Source organism: Crocodylus porosus, unplaced genomic scaffold, assembly GCF_001723895.1.
Source record: "Crocodylus porosus isolate Cpor-Errol unplaced genomic scaffold, CroPor_comp1, whole genome shotgun sequence".
In the NCBI taxonomy this organism is placed as follows: Eukaryota; Metazoa; Chordata; order Crocodylia; family Crocodylidae; genus Crocodylus; species Crocodylus porosus.
Window position 1 is genome coordinate 3,393,071 of NW_017728945.1, and position 8,192 is coordinate 3,401,262.

The 8,192-nt window shown below is 48.4% G+C and overlaps 1 long non-coding RNA gene across 2 annotated transcripts; it reads left to right on the plus strand.

Annotated features, from left to right (window-relative positions):
- The first annotated feature begins 1,809 nt into the window (after positions 1-1,809).
- On the plus strand, positions 1,810-5,292 carry LOC109320568. Of its 2 annotated transcripts, none has more exons than XR_002103815.1 (3): positions 1,810-1,881; positions 4,507-4,578; positions 5,208-5,292. It is a non-coding gene; the product is annotated as an uncharacterized LOC109320568 (long non-coding RNA). The 2 variants fall into 2 exon arrangements; XR_002103816.1 differs by lacking the exon at positions 1,810-1,881 and adding an exon at positions 1,910-1,984.
- The last annotated feature ends 2,900 nt before the right edge of the window (positions 5,293-8,192 follow it).

Below are 8,192 nucleotides of genomic sequence, written 5' to 3' on the forward strand. Positions count from 1 at the left end.
TCTGGATTAGGGATGTACGTTGTAGTCATATTGGTCTAAGGACATAGGCAGACAAGGTTCTTTGGGTAAATCTGATATTTTTTATCCCCCACCCCACAGCCTGTCTCTCACCCACTACCTCCTCGATTTACATCTTCACTGACCGCCTTTCTTGCATGCAGCCCAGCCCAGCCGCTGGCTTCTTTACTTTTCATTCCATCCAGGAAGAGCACACGCCAACTGCACGTGCTTCCTCAGCATGATAAGGCTATTTAAACCCAAAAGCTTGCTAAGAAGAAATTTTCCAACTATATGAGTTGGTCTAATAAAAGATATCAGATTTACCTGAAGAACCTTATCTGCTGAATTAGGGCTTTTATTAACCTGTTTTGTAGGAAAGAATCTGTCTACTGACTTCCATGGTTTGGATCAGACCCCAGTGCCCACTGGGGAACGGCCTCCTCCCCATCCTCATTCCCAGCAGAATGTGGAACCACTTCAATATGGATTCAGAGAAAACCAGAATTATTCTTATTCAGTGGATCCCTTTATTAGGGATGACACTCTGAAAGCACAGCACTCTAAAATCCATTACCTGCTCCAGTGATTCCCTCAGCCTCTCCTCAAAAGTCACGTGCTCCAGCCCCCTAACCATTTCCTTTGACCGCCGCTGGACTCTCTTCAATTTGCCCACTTACTTTCTGTAGTGGCAGGTGGGGGTAAAAATGGGCACAATACTCCAGATGTGGCCTCATCAGCGCTGAATAGAGGGGAATAATCACTTTCATCTATCTGCTGGCAGTACTACTAATACAACCCAGTATGCTGTTAGCTTTAATGTATGTCATAATCAACAGGCCACAGCTGGCCTTAAGACTCTGCCGACAAGAACCAAGAGGAAGTTTCTCCTGGGAGAGAGGTAGGCCAGGTGTCCGGAAAAGAAGGGCCAACGGACTTACAGGCCTGAACTCACTGAGTGGCCCTCAGGTTGGTGGGAACCAGGCTCAGTGAAGGAGCTCTGCGGAGTCTGGAGTGAGAAGCCTGTGGGGAATTTGATACCAAGGATAAGTTATTTATGTTGCATGTTTTGTTTATGCTGCCGTTTAAAGAGCTGTGCGGCGTGGGAGTGGGTGAAGGAATAGACGGAGGCCACTGAGAGCGCTGAGGGAAGCTCTGTAGCTTTCTTGATTTTGCTGATGAGGACTACAGACTAAGGCAGAGTATCCTGAACTTTGTGGGGATGTAGTGAGGCCTGAGAGCCCAGAGGAGGGTGCAAAAAGGGCCAAGAGCCCAGAGGGACTGTAAGGAGGGCCCTGGACAGGTCTGCAGGATCTTTAGGGGCCATTGCCATGCCTTGGCAGGAGAGAGAGAGGAACAGGGACCTCCTAAGACGAGGAGAGGTTCTCAATCAGCAACCTGGCTAATTAAGACCTTCCTACACTAATAACTTGTAACATCAAGTTATTATTCCTGCACTAATAACTTGTAACATCAAGTTAGGGTAAGGGAGCCAAGAGATTATACCACATAGCCAGAGGGGAAAGCAGCCTAAGAAAGGTTCACAGGGGGTGTTGACAGATTGCCTGAGGGGTCCCTCAGGCTTGCTACATTTTAGCATGACTGTGTATTTAGGAAACTGATGTCAATCAAACTGTATGCAAGGGTGGAATGGAATATGCTTTGTAGGGGAATGCTTGCAGTGAGCCCTGGGAGAAAATTCATATGTTCCATACATTTCATGTGCTCCAGAATGACTGAGCTAGGAAGAGGCGCCTTTTGTACAACCTTGTCTTGTTCCTAACATCCTCCCTGCATTTGATCCTTAGCTTGACACAGCAGCTGCACCATCATCTGGTATGAGGGAATTCCTGGGACAAAGTACGAACAGGATCAGCAGCAAAGGTACTGGAGCTGCACTCTGGAATTGAGTTTTTCTGGGGGAGCGAGAAGTCCTCAAGATAGGAATTCTATGAGAAAAATGGAGAAACTGCCCCAGCCTGGACAGGTGAGCTGCTGCTTTTTATGGTCTTCCTAGAATGATCCTAGAAAAGTGAAGAGCAAAATGACTAATGGTTTGGACATAACATTTGTGGTGTTCCACGTGCCTGGAAAGATGTTGGTAGCCAATGAAGAATTTCAAACGAGGATGTTCAACCTCAACATTGACCCCAGGTGCATTTCACTGTGTAAAACATTTCACTGTGAAGCACTTTATAGTATGTTTGTACCTTCCAAAACAATAGGATTTGCTTGGTCTGCAAGCCTTCTACTTTGTTTCACTTCCCACACCAGCTGCTCTGAGGAGGCATCTCTGTAACCTCTGTAACTCATGAGGCACTCCAGTGCTCCAGGGTCACCTATTTAGGTGAGAAGACATGCTTCACCTTCAGTGTTTTGGGTGTGGAGCAGTCACAAGGACCCTTGAAGCAAGTCATCAACAGTCTGTGCCCACAATGTCTGTACTAGCATTCTTGGCTATATGTGTGAAGAGAATTTCTTTGCCATCCAAGGCATTGACAACTTTCAGTACTTTCTGAGGATGAGCCATCATGACCAGGCTGCATAGAAGCAGATTTCCTTTAATAGGACTACTTGGGATAAAACTGCAGCTGGCACCAGGTCTGTGCCAAGGCCAAAATATTGAAGGCAGACTATAAGTGAGCCTGTGACTTCAGTTGCTTTGGATCATTGGAGGGTGGCTTGCCACTATTATAAGGAGTTGTCACGGATGTGGACTGGCCCTGCTTGGTCACTGTATAAGACTGGCATTGTCAAAGTCAGATGCTTACACTTTGAGAAGTGATCTTCTGTTCACCAGTTATTAGGTCCTGACAGTTTGACATAGTACGTAATCGCTAAGGGTGCGCACTCCTCATCTCTCCCGACACATCTTGTTGTATACACTAAAAAGAGGGAGGATTCTTGATCTTAAATGCCATTAACCCTTAGTCACACATTGTTCCTCAGGGCTCTGCCTCCCTTTCACCCCATCCTTGTGCCAACCTGATGTTACAGGTCTTGCTCAGGTCTCCTATCTTTGGAAACATGCAGTATTCTCATCCTCACAACTGGTTTGTCTTATGGCACAGTCAATAGACCACTTTTAGCTTAGTCCTTGGGGCTTAAATAATTGACACCCAGTTGGTAGGGCTGTACAAAACATCTGTGTTTCAATTCAGTTTTGGATTTGGCCGTTTCAGAGGACAGTGATTCATTTTGGTCTTTTGGATCACTGTCCTGTTTCATTTTGCCCGAATCTGTTTTGAACGGGCTGCAAGCTTTGCACAGCCTTACTGCCCAGCTGGGTAAGGTTACAGGGCCAGGGGCTGCATGGCCCCAGCGCGGAGCAGAACGGAGCTGTGGGTGGCTTGTCCACGGGAGGGGAAGGGCCTCTGCCCTCTGTGCAAGCAGGGAGACCCTTGCACAGATCTCTGATCCCTGTCACACTGGGTCACAGGGCAGGGAAGCAGTGCAAAGCGGTGAGCAAGCCTGCTGGTCCCTGCTGCATGACTTGGCTCCACAGGGAGCAGAGATGCATGCCAGGTGTCTCCTCAACACCCATCCAGGCTGGGACAGAGGATCCAGGCTGGCTGAGTCCAGGCAGGGGTCTCCTCATCACCCATCCAGGCAGTTTATGGAGATCATAAAAAGCAGCAGATCACCTGTCCTGGCTGAGGCAGTTTCTCCATTTTTCTCATAGAATTCTTATCTTTAAGGACCTGATAACTAGTGGCCCCATGCTGCCCTGGCGATGTGGAGCTGTGCAGGGTAGGCAGCAGCAGCGAGAAGACCCTGGCACGGATCTCTGCTCCCTGCACAGCCAGGTCTCAGGGCAGGACAGTGCTGGTCCCTGCCACGTGACCAGGCTCCACAGGAACCAGAGATCTGCACAGGGGTCTCCTTGCTGCCACTGCCTGCCCCATGTAGCCCCAGATCTCTGCTCCCTATGGAGCCAGGTTGTGCAGCAGGAACCAGCACTGCCCTGCTGCATGACCTGGCTCTACAGGGAGCAGCGATCCACACTGGGATCTCCTTGCCACTGCTGCCCGCCTCATACAGCCCCGTGTCACCAAGGCAGTGCAGGCCAAGCAGCAGAGGCAAAGAGACCCCCAGCATGGATCTCTGCTCCTTGTGGAGCCGAGTCGTGTGGCAGGGCAGCAGCATACAGATGTTTCCTTGCAAGCCCGGCTCCGAAACGCTGAGATTTTCCAAAACATTTCCAAAATTATTCTGAAATGTTTCAGATGCCTCGTTTCGTTTTGGAGATGTTTCTGAGCCTTTCATTTTGATTCAGATTCGGTGTTTCAGGCACTGACATGGCCCAAAACACCTCTGAAATGAAATGGCTGCCAAAATTTTGCACAGCCCTACCAGCTGGGTTCTGTTCTTTAGCTATTTCTGTTGCACTTTTACTTTTAGAAAGAAAAAAAAACCAAAGTCCAAAGGGGCACCCTTATCTAGGGGCCCCAGGGGAATATCTCCCTTCTGTCACAACTGACTCACTGTTTGATGTCTTCTCTCTTCCAGCAAGGCAGTGAGGACCTCTCAGCACTCTGGTTGCTGGCTGTCAGGCCACCATCCCCAGGCTGCTTGATGCAGGTAAGTGTTGAGACTCCTCTGAGTCTCTGTTGGGAGAAGCAGTCATCACTTCTCTCCTTTCACCCCTGCTGGGGCACACTCAAACAGGAGCCAGCTTCCCAGTCACCACACTCCTTTCTCCTTAATTCCCCATCCCCAGCTAGGATGGGGCACATCTTTATGATGTGATCAGCTGCATGCCGGAGCCAGCACGAACTGATAAAGCAGGCAGCTGTGCGGCTGCAGGGTTGGGGATTCCCCAGCACTTCCTCCAGTAAGTGGCTGCACTTGGGTAAGGCACACTCCTCCTTTCCTCACATCCCAGGGGAGCAGGGGTGTTCTTGGGGACTTCGGGACCACCTTGAGGGTTAATAGAAAGTGTCCCACTATCACAGTCACCAGGCAGGATGAGCACAAGGAGCCCCCAGATCCTGTGCTAGCAATGGAAGAGAAACAAGCCCAGGAGCATCAGGATGACTTGGAAAAGTCCCCCTCTCATGTCTGGGATTGCTGAGTAGGAGGCTTACCAGCCATCTGGGTGTAACAGTTTGGAGTCACTGATATCAAGTACCTCGAGCCAGCCTACCTGACCATTCCTTTGACTGAACACAAAACTGTCCCATTGGTATTACTCCTGACTGTCCTTTCAGATTCCCAGCTGACTATCCCAACTTTTCTGACTGTGTCTCACCTCCTGAAAAGCACCCCCCACTCCAGTGTCATGGAAAGCCACCCACCTAGCCAGCTGGTGAGTTGCTGTGCTCCACCATAAGCAGAGCATCCCTGTTAAGAGTACTCTAGGAATACATAGCTTTTGAACAGTGGAAAGCTGGGGAAGCCATTAGTCTGTGCCACTCAGAAGTGGGGTTCTCTTAAGAGAGGCAGCCTGGGGGGACATACAGGCATAGGGGAAGCTCTATCCCATGACTTTGGGAATGGGTGCCAACAGACAATTTTAGGATCCTCTGTATTGGGGGTTGGAGCCTGTCCAGTGTTTTGTTGCCAGGGGAGCTAAAGCAGGACTTGTTCAGACCTTCCAACAAATTTTTGAGGCTAAGTGAAGTGATTAAGCCCTTTTTTTGGTAGTGGGACAATGGAAAACTCCCTGGAAAGTCCTCCTGCCCATTCCAGGCTGTTGTTTGAAGACTTCGCTGAAAGTTGTCAGGAATTCATTAATGGGCAGTTTTGCTCCTTGCAGAGGTTATTATTGACTCTTCCCTGGTGGTGAGCAAGTCAGGGTTCTTTTCCCCCTCACCATTGTCCCTCAGAGGGCATGTCCAGATGAGTGCAGTCATGCAATATGTGGTGCTGCAAACACATACCACATAGTCCAGTGTTCTCTGCATTGCAAGGGCACACTGCCCAAGTGTGCACTGTGCGAGGTATTTTTCCTTGGGTTTTTTGACCTCTGGATCTCCAGTGTTCAAAAAAATGTTACAGGAAAAAAGCGGAGCAACGTACACTCGGCCAGTGTGTACTGCTGAAAAGCAGAGCTGAGCCACCCGGAGCCATGTTCTGCTGCCAGGCAGGCTCAGTGCAGCAGAATCACCATGGCTGCAGCCCTTCAAGGCCCCAAGACTCCAGATAAGGCTGCTGTGGCCATCCCAGTGCTGGCTCCGACCTCCCTAACCCCGCCCTGGACAACTTGGGTAACACAAATCACAGATAAACCTATCCTAGAGTGGGATAACTTTAAGATAACTAAAGGGTGCTTAAAATGAGTGTTCGTGTTTTAATGTTTGGACAATCAAGTGTTAAGAGCACTTTTTGCAGCCTAAAAGTACTGTGAAACAAGGCCTAAGGTCAAACTAAACTAGTTTAACTTGTGTAGCTTTACCTCTGATTCTTTCATGAGTAATTCTCCACAGATTTAAACATTTATGGATAGACAATAAAAAATAAGTCTTAAAATGACTGTCCATTAAGTCCATAAAAAAAAATCCAGCCATCCATATAAACACTAAGCAACCAAAATTAATTGAAGATTCCTTCTCAGAGGCAAGTGTTGAAGGATAGAGTAGAGCATTACCACCTGATGTCTAAGCAGGAGCTAGAGGAAGCATTTTCTCAGGGCTTTGTAACCCATGGACCCTCCCCTGCAAGCCATGTGCTGCTGCTATGTCTCTGCCTTTAACACTGCCACAGGTAGACCAACAGCAGTCCTTCTTTGGGTGCCTTTACCAAGATACGGGTCACAGGGCCAGTGAGGGTAAGGTCTAGCAGGGGCAGCACCGTGTGAGATACACTTGGGACATCAGAGTTTGAGGGTGAATGGAGGACCCTGTTGGGAGAAGCACGGTGTAAAACCATTACCGCAGTCAAGCAAGGTTGCCAACCCAATTTTTTTTCTTTTACAGATAATCTGCACACATTTTACTGACAACCAAATATTTGACTGCTATTGATGTTAACTCCGTAAATTTGAACCCAACCTTTGTCCAGACCCTGGAGGAATAGTTATATTAACATTATATAAACCAAGCTATCAGTAAGAAATAATCTGGTTGTGTGGCGGAGCACCAGTTGCTACAGAGTGTAGGCTGCAACAGGCTGGAGGAGTGCCTGTATGGAAGTCAGCCTAGAGACAGTCTTCAGAGTCAGTTTTAGAGGGGAGGTGTGTGGTGGAGCACCAGTCAGGTGATCACCACTTCAGGGCTATCACAGGCTCTGGGGGGAGCCTGTTTTTGGGAGCAGCAGGGAAAAGTCTTGCTGCTAAACATTGTGTGGAAGAAATCGAACTTTGCATTGTGTTTTGGTATTAGAATTAACAGACTTAGTCTGAGTTTACTGGAACTCATACCATACGATCGTAGGGAGGAGATCTAACAGAACTCCTCCCTTCTATAAGTTAACACACCTTTTTATACCTAAAATTGTTTAAACAAAACATCCTTGAAAAGCAAGTCGGGGTAAAACATAACAGTTGCTTCCTCATCAGCACGTTTTGTTTTGAAAACTTTTATCACCTTTTTGTTTTTGTTTTTTAGGAAAGGAAGAACATTTGTTCCAAAAGAACTGTGCATGGAGTCATAATAAGCAGAAGAGGGGGTTTTTTTCTTATCTTAAAACATTTTAAAATACGAAGCAGGACCATTATTTTTTTTTCTTCACTCTCTTTTCTTATTCAAGTTAGAGGCCTGGATAAATCTACTTCAACAATTGTAAAGGGGAAGGTGGGTGTCAGAGTACCTTAGGTGCTCTGCCACTTTAAGACCTGGATCAGGCAGTTGGCAGGTGTGGGCCAGCCCTGACAAGCGGCCATTTTAAGTCCCAGGCCAGCAGGGCTGGAGGCAGCAATTTGCTGCCAGGCACTGAGGAAGCTATGTCGCCCAGAGGAGCCGCTGGCCTGAGAACAGCTCAGAGGTAAGGGTGAGGCAAGGGGGAAGGAGGAGGCCTCATTTGTCCTTGGCATGACCTAAAACTGCAGCCTCCCTGATTGGGAGACGTGGTGTTCCTGCAGGGGCCAGCATAATGCCAGGACTGAGAACCTCATGTTGGGGCACCTAAAGGCATGCCCCCACCCCGCAATGGGTTACATGGATAACACTGGAGGGAGTAGTGGGGCCAGGGTCATCCATATGAGACACCTGAGTCCAGTGGGGTACAAGGCTCCAAAGGGGAGTAGTGGAGACTAG